The 15,629-nt window shown below is 45.7% G+C and overlaps 2 protein-coding genes and 2 long non-coding RNA genes across 4 annotated transcripts in view; 1 reads left to right on the top strand and 3 right to left on the bottom strand.

Annotated features, from left to right (window-relative positions):
• LOC105924485 overlaps nucleotides 1-15,629 on the bottom strand; it is a 252,954-nt gene that overhangs the window by 22,731 nt on the left and 214,594 nt on the right. The gene's annotated exons all lie outside the window — the stretch shown is intronic.
• The window catches only part of LOC118562707, a 275,945-nt gene that overhangs the window by 87,082 nt on the left and 173,234 nt on the right, over nucleotides 1-15,629 (top strand). The window lies entirely within an intron of this gene.
• LOC118562715 overlaps nucleotides 1-15,629 on the bottom strand; it is a 53,239-nt gene that overhangs the window by 6,873 nt on the left and 30,737 nt on the right. The gene's annotated exons all lie outside the window — the stretch shown is intronic.
• On the bottom strand, nucleotides 6,516-8,630 carry LOC118562712. The gene is made up of 3 exons (XR_004930775.1): nucleotides 8,450-8,630; nucleotides 8,032-8,069; nucleotides 6,516-6,554 (listed from the first exon to the last, which is right to left on the bottom strand). It is a non-coding gene; the product is annotated as an uncharacterized LOC118562712 (long non-coding RNA).

Here is a 15,629-nt window from a genome sequence, read left to right as displayed (position 1 = left end):
GTAGGATATCAGGGTTATTCCAGATAGGTGTACGACTGCATGGGATAAGGGATGACTTTGTCATTTTAAAGGCATACTATGCAACATTTTTCAGTTAATTAATATGTTCCATACCGATTTGGATGATTAAATGAGTCATTTCAGGTTGAACTAAGGTTTTCTCGGCCGCCCTGGTGGTCTGTGGGGGAAATACCGCACTTGCAATTGCAGGAGCCCTCGGCCCGCACCCACAGGCTCAGTAGTCTCGTGTGCATCGCGAGAGTCGGTCTTGCTTTACGGCGAGAACTGCTACACGCCCACAGTGAAAGGTGTGCTCGTTGGTAGCGCAGTGGCGATATTTGTGCAGTTATCATGGCGGAACCAGCGAGAAAACAGCGAAAGCCCATGTTGGAGCAGGCAAGAAAGAGGAAAAGGGCTCAGACAGAGACAGAGAGAGGAGTCGTACACGGGTGAACATAGAAGGCTGCAAGGCTGACACGAACCTCGCGTTTCTGCTGATGCGATTGTAAGTAACATTGTAGGGTTTCCCTCACGCTACCGCCTCGCCGACATTCCAAAAAATAATAATAAAAAAATAAAACTAACTCGATATGCGCGCCGCTCCGCTCAGCCGCTCAGCGGCGCAAAGTTTGTCTCCCCCCGCTCCGCTCAGCGGCGCAAAGTTTGTCTCCCCCCCGCTCCGCTCCGCTCAGCCGCTCAGCGGCGCAAAGTGGAATGGTTTCTCTCTCTCTGTGTGCATGTTCATACTTTCACTGTGTTAGTCATTGTTTTTTCCACTTTTCGTTGCGTTCCCCTGTCTGCTAAGCTCAAAACAACCGCGCCTGGCTTGACGGACAAACCAGGAGAACAGCTGAGCATATTTATGACAGTGCACTTTTACTTTCGCCCTCTGGGGGGAGCCTCGCTGGAAAATCAACCCCGGTTGCATAGTATACCTTTAAGGAACTCCCACCATGCTGTCAGAGTAAAACTAATGTTGATATTTTTGAAGCATGTATGCCGTTTTATATTTGAGCTAATAAACAAATCTGAAATCATGATGTTATTGCACATTTCCTGTTCTATATCTAACCAAGGCTCATCTAAAAGACTTTTTTATCCATTTAGAGATGTATTGTAGCCTATTTGCTAAGTAATAGTCATGGAAGTTAGGCAAATCTAATCCTCCCCTGTCTTTAGTCTTCTGTATTGTCTTTAAAGCCGGGCGTACACTGTATGAGTTTTTCCCCTTTTCGGGCTGATTCTTCAGTCGTGCGAGCATTTTTTGAATCGGGCCGAATTTCAGCTTGATCGGGGGGGAGGAGGGGGGACTGGCTTCTCACGACTACCTCCCGATCAGGACGATCGGTGAAAATCAAACATGTTTGAAATTCAGTCGGCTGTCGTGAGCGCATCCTGCTGTTCAAGCAGAGCTACGAGGGGGCGCCCTCCCCTCCTCTCCGTCCCCGCCAGCGGAGGGAGGGAAGCGGGCGTCCCTGAAGCAACCTCCGGCCGGTGTTGGGGAGGGCGAGCCGTCCGGTCCGCGCAACGCGCTGGCCGCCTGTTTCGCCACTCCTCCGCTTGCTGGGGGGGGGGGGGGGGGGTGGTTGCGGGCCAGGCGACCTGCCGTGCCGCGCGGCCGCCGATGCGTCTCGTCTCTCCTATCTCTCCCCTCCGTTCCCCCGACGCCCCGTGCCTCCTGCGGGCCTCGCCAGAGCTGGGCTCGAACCCCTGCTCTGGGTCCCTGTCACCTACAGTCGCTCTGCCACCACAGCGAGCGGTCCCAGAGGGGACACGACGTACAGTGTGAGCAGTCCGGTCTCGTCCGAGCGTCGCGCCGCACAGATCGTGAGCGGTGAACTTTTTAAACCCCGCGGTTCCGTCGCACAGTTTGAGATGTATATAAGTACCACGACTGAAAAACTCGTACAGTGTACGCCCGGCTTAAGCTAATACGGGGGGTTTATCTTTCCAAAGAAATTTAGAAATGGCAGAGTCTAGAGATTTAAACCAGTCAGATGATGGTTTATTGGGGATCATTGAAAATAAATAATTAATTCTAGGTAGGACCATAATTTTTATTGAAGCTACCCTACCCATAAGTGTGATTGGAAGCGATTTCCATCCAGATTTAGGAACCTTCCTCAATAGGGTGGCTTGAGCCAAATTCATCAGCTTCTCCCTTTAAACAGCGTTCAATCAGGCTGAGGTCTGGACTTTGACTGGGCCATTGCAACATCTTGATTCTGGTCCTTTTCAGATATTCTTCTGTAGATCTGTTGCTCTGTTTAAGATAATTGTTCTGGTGATGAACTAAATTGGACGGAGATTCAGCTGTTGGACAGATGACTTCACCTTTGACTCTAGAGAATGCGGTACCGCGCACGTGACGTCACCGTCTCAAGAGCAACGCCCCTTTTGCCTCTTAGGTAGGGCATACAGGAGAGAAAGCACGGATAACCCAGCTATTACAAGCGCAACAGAAACAGTGATATGACCGACTTTACAGCCGTTAAACTTTCCCAAGACGATGTCCCAGGCGCACGGATTACTGGTCGCACTGTGGAAGAACACACCAACCTTCAGCTCAAACGATGGCTTGAGGTTCGATGGCTTAAAAAGATTGGAAAACGGGCCGAGTTGATGAACGGTAAGCTTTTTTTTTTTTTTTTCCTGCGCGGCGATCATGGCAGCGTCGGCCGTTTTTTTTTTTTTTTTGTTGTTGTTTGCAATCACCGTCCAGGAATGGGTATATGTTTAATGTTTGTCTCATTTGAAATGTTTTTGAGTAAGCTATCCTGGTAGCAGGCTATCATGTTAGCGCCTGCTACCATGATAGCCTATATGCTGTCATGGTAGCAGGCGCTACTTTATTAACATGTCGGCCACCAAAATACTCTTACCTTGACTTGATGTCGCTGGAATTGGGTCAGGATGTTCTTCGGTTGTGCCCTTTCCTCCGACAAAATGCTTGCTACATATGTACTTGAATTTGGTAACTTTTTCCGGGTTGAACTGTTGTGTAGGCCGACCGCCCCGGTCCCAGCGCACACATTTCTCCTTGGCAGTCTTGAAGAAAACATCCTTCATATGCGGCCGATCAGCGTAACTCGAGTCGCTGTTGCACGTTCCATAGCAACAATGTTTAAAAACCATGGTTTTAGATTTGGAAAAAGCAGTCGTTTACCGAGTAAAACCTAGGCTAACGCACGTCTCTTTTAAAGCAAAACAACGGCGGCTTTCCGGAGTTTGCCCCACTGCGTACCACGTGATGTGACGTCATCGTGACGTTGTGTTTCTAAAAATAGCTCGTGCGCGGTACCCCATTAGAGAAGACAAGGCTCCAATCTGTTTAACCATCTCCTGCTCCTGCTCACCCATCCCTCAGAGGGACGAATCCTCCTTTTTCCAGTTGAGAATCATCGTATTGGAAGGTGATTCTCATCCCAGCTGTGGACCGTTCCAGTGACTTCAGAACCACATGATCCCAAGGTTTCCTCACCATAAAAGCTCTTCTCCATGTTCAGGTCTTAAGATCCTGTTCCCAAGCACCCTAAACAGAATCTGTGATGAGCTGTCCTGCTATACTCCAACAGGAACTTGCTTTGGGTTTACAAGGACCACATAACTTTTAAAAGTACGAGAGCTAACCTTTTCTCCTGCAACACCCCAAAATAAAACCTTGGCACAGGTCTTATCAACTAAACTCTCTTCAAGTCCTCATCAATTCTGTAAAAGAAAAGATCTGGTCCACAACCAGAACCAAAGCCACACTGCTCCTCCAGGACTAATAATTTAATGGTTGAAGCCTCATTTAGAGAGAATTCTGCCAATGTGGCTGAAAATTTAGATCTTTTGATAGCTTTAGGATGCTCTAAGATCCCTTATCTCAAGAGTTTGGGTCTCCTATCCTGGTCTGTATGGTCTGTAGTGTTGCCATTTTTAATTACAGTAGCCAATGGGGATAAACCTGTTAGCCTATGAGTTTACCCTATCTGTCTTCTATATTGAACAGTTCTAGCACTTTCCATCTCCCATACAACCCCGATTCCACTCACCGTAGATCTTCTCCACCTGCCGTCACCAATCAACCTGGACTCAATTCACCTGTCAGTCAACCTACTTAAGGACTCCTCAGTCTGCCCTTCCCTGCTGGTTCGTCACCATCCTTCCCACGTCTGCTCACGCCTTTCATCTCACAGCGCCCTTCGTCCCTCGTCGTTTTCCTCACCGCCTTCCTCCGCCTCAAGCCAGCTGCTCTTCCCTTCCTCATGTCTGCTAGCAGTCCTCCAGCTTCACCTGTGTCTGCCTGCCCTCGCCTCTCGCCTACCTGCCGGTGTTCCCTCACGTCTGCCGGCTCCAGCTGTCATCTCCACCTCATTCAGTCTGGTACAGAACTCTGGTTCTCCTCAGCCATACTCCACAATCTTCAATAAAACTGTTAAAGGTGAAACTCTGTGTGTGTGGCTGAAATCGGGCTCAATTACCAACCCTTGACACTGTAGTGCTAATTTTAGATTGTAAATAGGTGGCTTCGAGAAACAGGATCAAAATAAATGTAACTCAACAAATTTACTAATGACTTTAGAAAAAAAAAACAAGGCCAAAGTTAGAAATAACAAATTTAATAACTGTGCTAAAAAGAATTTCACATGAAGACTGTAGCTATGAGCTATTAGCATTAGCTAATACATGGAGGACATGTTTACATTGTCACATTTGTGATTCTGTAGTAATTATTATGCTGTTAACAACGAGAGAGTTTGAAATTCATTTAGCGCACCACTACTTTAAAGGGTGTAAAACTTACTTCCTGGGGCTTTAAACTGCTTATATGATCTTTTTGCCAGCTTAATGAATGCAGCTTTATTTTGTAATTAAAGAGTAAAATGAACACAATGTGTATAATGTAGCATATTTTTCATGCTGAGCACATTTTAGACCTGTAAGCATTTGATGAAAGCTGCTGTGTTTGATGTCACAGATTACTCACTTTGTCGATCAGTCCAAGCCAAAGTTCTTCCAGAGAAAGTTTCTCTGAGGGGAAAAAGATTTGATGATAACTTGAATGTCAATATAAATGTCTGAACAATATATTTTCTACAGAAGACTAACCACAGGGACACTAAAGCTTCCAGCTAAAACAAAGGAAGCAGCATTGGAGGTTGAAGCTGCTCCTCTTGGACCATTGAGGCCAGTTGGTGAGAAGGCGTGTCAACAGGGTGTGGGGCTCAACAGAATGTTAAATAACCAATAACCTGCTGTTTTTACATTTTAAGGGCCCTGTTTTCTTTTAAATTGTTATGAGAGTTCTTGGTGGAGTTTTAAACAATAGTAACTGAGTTCCCATCTTTACTAAATGACGAGACAGTGGTAATGACGTTCCAGCACTTTTATTGAGAAACAGAGCAGAGATTCACATAGTTGGAAAGTAATCACACCCCACGGTTCTGCTGCGGTCTGCGTCTGCCCTGTCTCTGTCTGTCTCACTTTCCGGCTTCCCCTAATACTGCGCCGTGGCCTTGGCTAGAGACATAACAAAGACAGTCTATCATAGACAATAATCATTCTACGCAGCATTCAGCCTTGCACTCAGCAAACAGTGGAACTTATACACAGACATCAGGTCTCCAGGCCTCCTCTGTTCGAGTGGTGTGAGGCCATAGTGACTTCAGAATAATAATTCTTATAACATAAATGTTCAGTTGAGGCGATGCTTGGAGCCCATTTAGTCAGAAACCCTGATGTTCACATATGCGTTCCAATCCCACTCTGATAGAAATGCATCTGTTCTCAGATCCCACTGATCTAGTTCTGCTAGTAAAGCAGAAGTAGATCAGTCTGTCAGCGGACCTTAAACACCGACTGATTTTAGCCAGTTGGTTCTGTGTTGTCCAGACGGGAAAACATCTGAATTGGTCCATTTTTGGCCATAATGAATTTTACTCATAAATCTCATCTAGGTTGGTTCTAATCAGTGTTTCCAGTAAACATGAAGGAAAAACGGCTGGATATGAATACTGTGGAAGAGAGAAAGAGGCGAATATGATGGAAAACAACACAGATTGCTTCTGACTATTTCCCTTCTGTGTCTTTTTAAGAACTGAAGCTGGAAAATAAAGAAGGAACCACCTGAAAGTCTGCAGCACTTCATCAACCCAGTTAGTGGAGAACAGAAGCTCCTGCTTCACCCTGAACAGATTATTCCTGTAGGTTTATGCCCACGCTGGCATGGACGAGACGTTGGAAATCAGTGCTCTGAATTACTGAGGAGCGTAGTTCAGCTTACCTTCAGCTCCATCGCTCTTCTCTGGCAGATATTCCAACAGATCGGTCTGGTTCATGTCTGTTAGAACCTGACTGGTCACCTCCAAACACCGCTGACCGTATGTGGCCAACATCAGATTCACCGTTGATCTACAGTCGGCCCCTTGCAGATCGCTCCATGGGATCTGTGGCAATTTCTTCTGGAAGACCGTAAACTTCAAGAAGATCTTGAACTTTTCAAGGACTACAGGATTCAAATTAGTCAGCTTTTCCAAAAGCAGCTCCTTCACAGCTGCCATCGTTGCTGCCTGAAATAATAAGACGCCTGTTTAAGGAGAATTCATCCAGAATTACAGCTTAACATGTAATTGTTATGAGGACCTCTAAAAATGTGTGTGTTTGGGGGGGGGGGGGTTTCTCATCTGAGACTGGAATCATTTGATGATAATAACTTTAATGAACTTTTAGCTCAAATGTTACCTAAAAATCCACCAGCAGCTCAGTAATGTATCTACATATTTACAATATGTTAATTTTAATTATATTAATTATTCAGCACTAATTTATGCAAACCCTATGATAACTTTAAAGTTCTGAATTATTTACTATCATAGGATAATCTAAAGTCCACCGTCCTGTTTCACTATAGCAGGAGTTTTCTCAGTTTGCTGCTCTGAAGCATCCAGGGTGTAACGTGTATTTCTGCTGCTGACGTCACTCTCTGCTCCCTGTGCTGCTCTGGCAATCCCTCCCTGACTTCATGCACCTGTGACTCCTCTAACTAGTGGTGCTGCTGCACCTGTTGGCTGCTCTATTTATTCCTGACTCCTCCAGTGTGAGAGGACCTTCCAGCGTTCCTTTATTGCCTTCCTGTGAGTGACTCTGTTGGAACCACAGCCACTAACCAGTCCCCCTCCCTTACAGAGGTACAATCACCTCAAAGCAGGAGCTGTTGCTGCCCATCAACCTGGGGAGGGTTCAGAGGTCATTTACAAACCATTTTAGGCCGTCATCCTGCAGAGAGAAACATTATTCCCAGGATCAGAACGTCTCAACAGCTTCCAAGCTTCCAGGATGGACATCCAGCAGGTTCAGCCCAAGATCAGAGTGGGAAGCTCAGAGAAATGATTATTAACCAGGAGCTCCACCTCAGACTCTACAGTCCTCAGGTAGCAGGTTAAAGGTCAAATATCATGACCCTGAACCAGTCTGGCTGCTTGGAAGGCTTGAAGGAGAAAGTCTCTTCTCTCCAGAACCAAGATGGCAGCAGGACTGAGGTCAGCAGAGCTGCACCTGGAGGAAGGACCAGACTTCTGGGACAACGGAGGAGACCAGAGTTCTGGAGATGTTTGTCTAAAATGCTCATCAGCACCATGTTGAAAGAAAACACAGAAAGCAGAAATCCTGATACTGTCAAGCATGGTGGTGGTTGGGGGGGTGATGATCCTGGTTTGTTTTTATGACATGGTCACCCTGCAGTGTCAGCTGAGCTGTGGAGGGACTAATTTCTGCAAACCTAAACAACCTGAAGCAACGCCGGAAAGAAACGTGGGTCCTCCTTTAGTGATGTCAGAGACTGATCCCCGCAAAGAGTTAATGCTGCTACAGGGTTCTACAAATGGTTGAAACATAGAGGGGGTGCTTACATTTCCATAACTCAACAAAGTGAGTCCAGGTCATGTTAAGTTTTACTCAGATGTTTCACAGTCCTACGTCTGACCCATGAAATGGAGAATAGAAACAAGCAGCATTCTGAAGTCAAGGAGGCTCAGAGACTTTACTCACTTTGTGGAGCAGCGCTGGCAGATGATCATCAGGGTTTTCTGAGTGGAAGATAATTAAAGCAGCTTAAAGAACCACAATATAAAGAGATCCACATTAAAATATGCATCAACCTGAGCTAGAAAACAGAACCTGTGAGACCATTAATTGCTTATTTTATTTCCAGTTGATTTATTTAATTAATTGGTTTTGATCCAGATTGATTATTTCATCTAAAAAGGCTAGAATCTGTTTCAACATGTTGTAGTTCTGTATCTGTCTTTAGATCAGGACATTCTTAAATATCTGACCTTGTCTCAATGACATTTACCTGAATTAATGAATAAATGAATAAATAAATAAATAAGGTGAAATTTGGGGGGGGAAATTACTCACTAAAAGGAGATTTCATGATGTATAGGTTTTGTTCTTATTCTCTTACTTTTGTTTCTTGACCTGTGATCCCAAAGCCTTTGGACCAGATGTGTTTCATTAATGTCTGTTAAAATCCTTTCAGTAACGTCCACAGCCAGTTTTCCCTCACGCTGCAACAATGAGACTGCTAAGATCTCCGGCTCAGTCTTCACAGCAGACAGTGGAAAGGGTTCTCCTTTCAGATCTGTGATACAGCTAGGACTTAAGGAACGTTCTCGGCCCAGGTACCGCTTCCAGAATTTACTTAAACTGTCGTCGCTCAGAGCGGACAGCGTCTCCAGCAGCAGCTCCAAAACAGATTCCATCTCTCCCACCTGGTCAATTCACAGAAGAGTTAATTAAACAGAAGCAAATCTTGCATTGCCATGATTACAGTTTTTTTTTGCATTTTTCTTTTAGAAATATAAATCAGGCATCAAACTATCAACTGCAGAGTCAACCTTAAATATCTGTGCATGTGTGAATCTGTGTATTTAACAAAACGTCCATTTTAGTTTTCTGAACAGAAGTATTTTTGTTTTTACATCTTCCAGTGTTATAATATACTATATAGCCAAAAGTATTTATTCCCTCATCCAAATCATGGAAATCAGTTGTTCCATCACTTCCATGGGCCTAGGTGACTAAAATTAAGAATGGGTTCCTGTCGTAATCACTAGTGTTCAAATTTAACAGAAGCCACTGCTGTGGGCTTTTATACTTATAGTTTTAATGCTAAAAACAGTGTAAACCTAGTGAAAATAAAACAGGTTAATTTCTGTTCATATTCCGTCCGTCCGTCCGTCCGTCCGTCTTCTTCCGCTTATCCGGGTTCGGGTCGCGGGGGCAGCAGCTTCAGTAGGGAGGCCCAGACGTCCCTCTCTCCAGCCACTTGGGCCAGCTCCTCAGGAGGAACCCCAAGGCGTTCCCAGGCCAGCCGGGAGACATAGTCCCTCCAGTGTGTCCTGGGTCTCCCTCTGGGCCTCCTCCCGGTGGGACGTGCCCGGAACACCTCACCAGGGAGGCGTCCAGGAGGCATCCTGACCAGATGCCCGAGCTACCTCAACTGGCTCCTCTGGACGTGGAGGAGCAGCGGCTCTACTCTGAGTCCTCCCCGGATGACTGAGCTCCTCACCCTATCTCTAAGGGAGAGCCCAGACACACTACGGAGAAAACTCATTTCAGCCGCTTGTATCCGGGATCTCGTTCTTTCGGTCACGACCCAAAGCTCGTGACCATAGATGAGGGTAGGAACGTAGATCGACCGGTAAATCGAGAGCTTCGCCTTTTGGCTCAGCTCTCTCTTCACCACAACGGATCGGTACAGCGCCCGCTTCACAGCAGACGCTGCACCAATCCGCCTGTCAATCTCCCGCTCCATCTTCCCCTCATTCGTGAACAAGACCCCAGGATACTTGAACTCCTCCACTAGGGGCAGGACATCCTCCCCAACCCGGAGAAGGCACTCTACCCTTTTCCGGTTCAAGACCATGGTCTCGGATTTGGAGGCACTGATCTTCATCCCGGCCGCTTCGCACTCGGCTGCGAACCGCTCCAGTGAGAGCTGTAGATCACGCCCTGATGAAGCCAATAGGACCACGTCATCCGTGAATAGCAGAGACGCAATCCTAAGGCCACCAAAACGGATCCCCTCAACACCTTGGCTGCGCCTAGAAATTCTGTCCATAAAAGTTATGAACAGAATCGGTGACAAAGGGCAGCCTTGGCGGAGTCCAACTCTCACCGGAAACGAGTCCGACTTACAGCCGGTAATGCGGACCAGACTCTGACACCGGTCGTACAGAGACCTGACAGCCCTTATTAAAGGGTCCGGTACTCCATACTCCCAGAGTACCCCCCACAGGATCCCTCGGGGGATACGGTCGAATGCCTTCTCCAGATCCACAAAGCACATGTAGACTGGTTGGGCAAACTCCCATGCCCCCTCCAGAATCCTGCTGAGGGTATAGAGCTGGTCCAGTGTTCCACGGCCAGGACCAAAACCACACTGCTCTTCCTGAATCCGAGATTCGACTATCCGACGGACCCTCCTTTCCAGAACCCCTGAATAGACCTTACCAGGGAGGCTTAAGAGTGTAACTCCTCTATAATTGGAACACACCCTCCGGTCCCCCTTTTTAAATAGGGGAACCACCACCCCAGTCTGCCAATCCAGGGGAACTGCCCCCGATGTCCACGCAATGCTGCAGAGCCGCGTTAACCAACACAGCCCCACAACATCCAGAGCCTTAAGGTACTCAGGGCGAATCTCATCCACCCCTGGGGCCTTGCCACCGAGGAGCTTTTTAACAACCTCGGCAACCTCAGCACCAGAGATGGGAGAACCCGACCCAGAGTCCTCAGGCTCTGCTTCCGCAACAGAAGACGTGTTGGTGGGATTAAGGAGGTCTTCGAAGTATTCCGCCCACCGAAACACGACGTCCCGAGTCGAGGTCAGCAGCACACCACCCCCACTGTAAACAGTGTTGGTACTGCACCGCTTCCCCCTCCTGAGATGCCGGATAGTGGACCAGAATCGCTTCGAAGCCGTACGGAAGTTTTTCTCCATGGCCTCTCCGAACTCTTCCCACGCCCAGGTTTTTGCCTCAGTGACCAGCCGAGCCGCTTGCCGCTTCGACTGCCGGTACACATCAGCTGCTTCCGGAGTCCCACAGGCCAAAAAAGCCCGGTAGGACTCCTTCTTCAGCTTGACGGCTTCCCTCACCGCTGGTGTCCACCAGCGGGTTCGAGGGTTGCCGCCGCGACATGCACCGACAACCTTGCGGCCACAGCTCCGACTAGCCGCCTCAACAATAGAGGCGCGGAACATGGTCCATTCAGACTCAATGGCCCCCGCCTCCCTCGGGACGTGTTTAAAGTTCTCCCGGAGGTGGGAGTTAAAGCTCCGCCTCACAGGGGACTCTGCCAGACATTCCCAGCAAACCCTCACAGTACGTTTGGGCCTGCCAGGTCGGACCGGCTTCCTCCCCCGCCATCGGAGCCAACTCACCACCAGGTAGTGGTCGGTGGAGAGCTCCGCCCCTCTCTTCACCCGAGTGTCCAAGACATACGGCCGCAGATCAGATGAAACGACAACAAAGTCGATCATTGAACTGCGACCTAGGGTGTCCTGGTGCCAAGAGCACATATGGACACCCTAGGTCATATTCATTTTGATTAATGCATGTATTTCATTTTGAAAAACATTTATTTTGAATAGAAAAAAACGTTGACCTGCTTTTACTTTTACTTCCTGTCTTTTGGATCACCCGTGCATGTCTGCAACGAGCCTTTCTGTAGCTTAGAATTCTTTCTGATCACAGCTTGGAGCAGAGGAGGTGTTGCAAGGAAAAAATGCTACATTGGTGAGTTTGGTGATACCAAAAGCTAATGTGTAATAAAACATTAGTGGGCTAGATGACGGAGCAGAGAAGTGGTGTGATGATTGTCTACTGTGCTAAGCTTGAGCAGCATCTTGACTAGGTTTTCTTTGCTGGTTCAGGAAACCTTCCAAACAGACTGAAGAACTGTTTCCTGAAGGAGATGGTGAGCCTGAGCCGAGAACGTTGATTGAAGGACAGCATTCATTCGACATTGTCCAGCTCACAATATGGTAATCGGCCAACTACCACAACAATTGAAACACTAACTGACCAAAAGAATTGACTAAGACTACTAACTACTGAACACAGACTACACTAAAGGATATGGGGTATTGCACTAAATGTAAAACATAGGGCTGCTGGCTTGTTAAGTTGTAAGCTTCTATTTGGGTTATTTTGTTTCCAAATAATAACATAGTTCTAGCTCATCCCTTGTCTCCAGCAATTTCCTAACACCACACACTGTTTCCTGCAATACCTGCCTTCAAACCTAGACACTGGTCCACAGCGTTCCCACCTAAGGCCTCTAGTCTTCTGTAAAGGGTCACACCAGCTTTTAAAAGAAAAAGTTGTAGAAAGGAAGATCGGGGTCAGAGATCAGCAGCATTCACGCACGCAAAGGGTGGAGAGGTTCCCCATCACATGTGATAGGCTGGCGTCAGTCCATCCTAACAAGCTGAGAGACAAGGGAGAGTGAACCTGCAGGTACCAGAGATCATCCAAGCGGGGAGGAGAGGAGCATGCTGGGAATGCAGGGGCCTCCATGAAGGCCATGGAAGTAAACTAGCCTCGTGAGACCATCCTGATCTCGCGAGCTTTCAAGGTTTCACTCGCAGATCAGTCTGGCTACTTTCCGTTAAAGAAAATTTGGAGCCGTTCACCAAACGAACGTCCAATCAGCGTTGGCTTTGAGGCGGGTTGAGGTGTGACGCAATGAGAAGCGCGACAGTTCAGTCTAAAGAACATGGCGGCTTCAGCCGATGAAGCTAGCGTTAGCGTGGCTATCGAGCAAGTTTTATCGGAATTACAGAGTATTTCTTCACTGAAAGAAGAGCAAAACACTGCTCTGGAGGCTTTTCTCAGAGGAAAAGATGTTTTTGCTCTTCTCCTGACTGGTTTCGGCAAGAGCTTGTGGTTGTGTTTTCGTAGTCGCTGTTAGTACGTCATATGCTTCGTTGATATGATTGGTTTATTTGGCCCGTCTATCACCAACATAGGCCAATCAGCTAACCAGTATTTTCGCCCCTTCCCAAAATTACTTCAACAGAAGGTTTTCCAAATGGATATGCGGAGTCAGGTTAGAAGTAAACACCATGCAAAGAGACACAGAAGAGAAATACATTTATGGCCTCCAGAGTAACGACACCAGCAACTGCCCTCGTCATATTTATTAGAGCCATATTTTGGAGTTTAGTGTTTATTTTACTTTGTTGTAATACCTAAAATGGACAGTGGGTGGCTTTATCTGTTTTAAATGAAGTCACAGGTAGTTGCATGGCAGGTGTGCTGATTGCAGCGGAAACAAACAGTTTTTTGTCCGTCGTCGGTGGTGGTGGTATTTGTTGTTTTGTTATCGATCACTGCGTTGCAGCAATTATATCATATTGGGTTGTAAGCCAGTGGGCAATTACAATTTGCATTTTTGTGAGAGCGTTGGATCAATAAGAGCTCTTCAACCATACCTGAAGTTAATTCATTGGATGCAAGAGGCTCACGGTGGCTTAGGTTCGTTTTTGTTTTGTTAAGAACAAATCACTACAATATTAAAGATGTTGCTCTCCTTTTCTCTAAACATTTTTACATGTATTAGTTCCCTTTTCACATGTTAATCATGGTTATTTACTCTGATATAAGGCAAGTTTATTTGTAGCACATTTCAGTAACAAAACGATTTAAAGTGCTGAACAGAACATGAAAGAAAACGTTACAGAGGAAAGCACAGATCAGTAGAATAGTAACAGCAGGTCAAGACAAAAGACAAGCTGGACTACAAACTAAAATATTAACGTTTAAAGGCAACTCAAAACAGGTTTTTAACTTTGATCTAAATATAAATATGCTTAGAGCCTTTTTGGAGGAGTTTTTGAGTTTTGTCATGTTTTTAAACTTTGTCAATCCTTATAAGCTTCTGACTTTTGTATCTGCTTATATTTCTCTTTAATCCTAGATCTATGTTTACTGATACATTTTTATTTACACAAAAACCTCGTCTCTTGGAGTTTTCCTTTTGGTAAGTGTCCCTCCATCCTTTAACACATTTTTGTTTCCAGACCGGTGTTGAAGATTATGAGATACCAGATGCTGGAGCTGCAGAAAGCAGTTACTGGGAAACAACAGATAATGCTGAAGACGTCACATGTTTTTTTTGGGGAAAAAAAAAGAAAAAAGAAGACGTCACATGTGGCACACTTAAACAAATGGACGGGTATCTCGGGGAAGAATGGACACGTGGATAAAGTGAAGTAGAAGTTATTTCACAGTCTAACAGTGACACGTCTCCCAAAGACAACATGAGTGAAGTTGGCCCCCATAACTTTTTCCAATCTAAAAAAAAAAAAGTTGGTGTCAATCAATTCTGCTACATTTGTGCAGCAGAAAAAGGGCTGAGGAGATCATCTGGACTGCAGTCAGTTAATAAACTGAAGCTGTGTAGGAAGAAAGAAAGAAAGAAAGAAAGAAAGAAAGAAAGAAAGAAAGAAAGAAAGAAAGAAAGAAAGAAAGAAAGAAAGAAAGAAAGAGTTTAGAGTTTAAAATTGCCTTTATTACCCATTACAGCAATCAATACAACTAAATCATGTTAATAAAAGAACAGAAAAAAAATCAAAAATTAAAAACTAAAGATCCACCTTCATCCACCGAACACAGAACACCTTTAACACCCCATTTACCTACAAAAACATCTATACTCTTTGTTAACTTAAAAAACTCAAATTCCACACGAACACGAGCAATTATCAGTCTCTGAAAAAGAACAAGAGCATTTTCAGTTTTATGACCATTCTTTTTGTTCTTTCTTGATATCCATATTGCTAGTTTTGCTATTCCAGAAAGGAAATTTAAAAGCACATGAACAGATTTTTTCCTTGCGCAATATCGTGGACCATAAATAAATATACAGTTAGAAAACTGTACACCAAAACCACCAAACAAACGATCCAAAACAACAAAAAGAGGAATCAATCTTAAACATTCAACAAAAATATGATGTAAAGTTTCCTCCTGCAAACAATAAGGACAGTTAACACAAGTGCTAGGATTAAGGTGTGCCAGATACCTGTTTGTAGCTATGGCCCCGTGTACAATCCTCCACTGGAGGTCACCCACCCGTTTTTCTATCGGGGGTTTGTACAGGGACCGCCAACAGCCTCATGGGGTAGAGCTGGTGTTAAAAAACTCAGTCCACTTCAACACCCTCACCTCTGCTAGAGAATGTAAATTCAGAACCTTTACACAGATATTGTACAAGGCCTTTCTTCCTAACCCTTCAAAATGTCCTAATGGCGTAACTTGGAAGGACAACAGCTTTTCTGCCTCATCCTGCCATTGATCCACTGCAGGAGAGACCATTATGGATGGAAATACATATTCATACTGGTCCACCCATTTGTCAGACAGAGTACCATCAGCAGCAAAGGCTCTGACAGAGTCTGACAGAGAAGCACAGGCTTCTTCTTTCAGCCTTAACACAAGTCTGTTGGATCGCACATCCAAACGCTCAGTTAGGTCGGACACAGATCCCTTCATCAGATGACCCAGCTTCACACATCCCGCTTCTCTCATCTTAGATCGCAAAGTACCAGATGACAACAGCTGTGATGGGATGAA

Source organism: Fundulus heteroclitus, chromosome 3, assembly GCF_011125445.2.
Source record: "Fundulus heteroclitus isolate FHET01 chromosome 3, MU-UCD_Fhet_4.1, whole genome shotgun sequence".
In the NCBI taxonomy this organism is placed as follows: Eukaryota; Metazoa; Chordata; class Actinopteri; order Cyprinodontiformes; family Fundulidae; genus Fundulus; species Fundulus heteroclitus.
The sequence above is the reverse complement of the archived record's forward strand: the minus strand, read 5'-3'. Positions and strand labels throughout refer to the sequence as shown.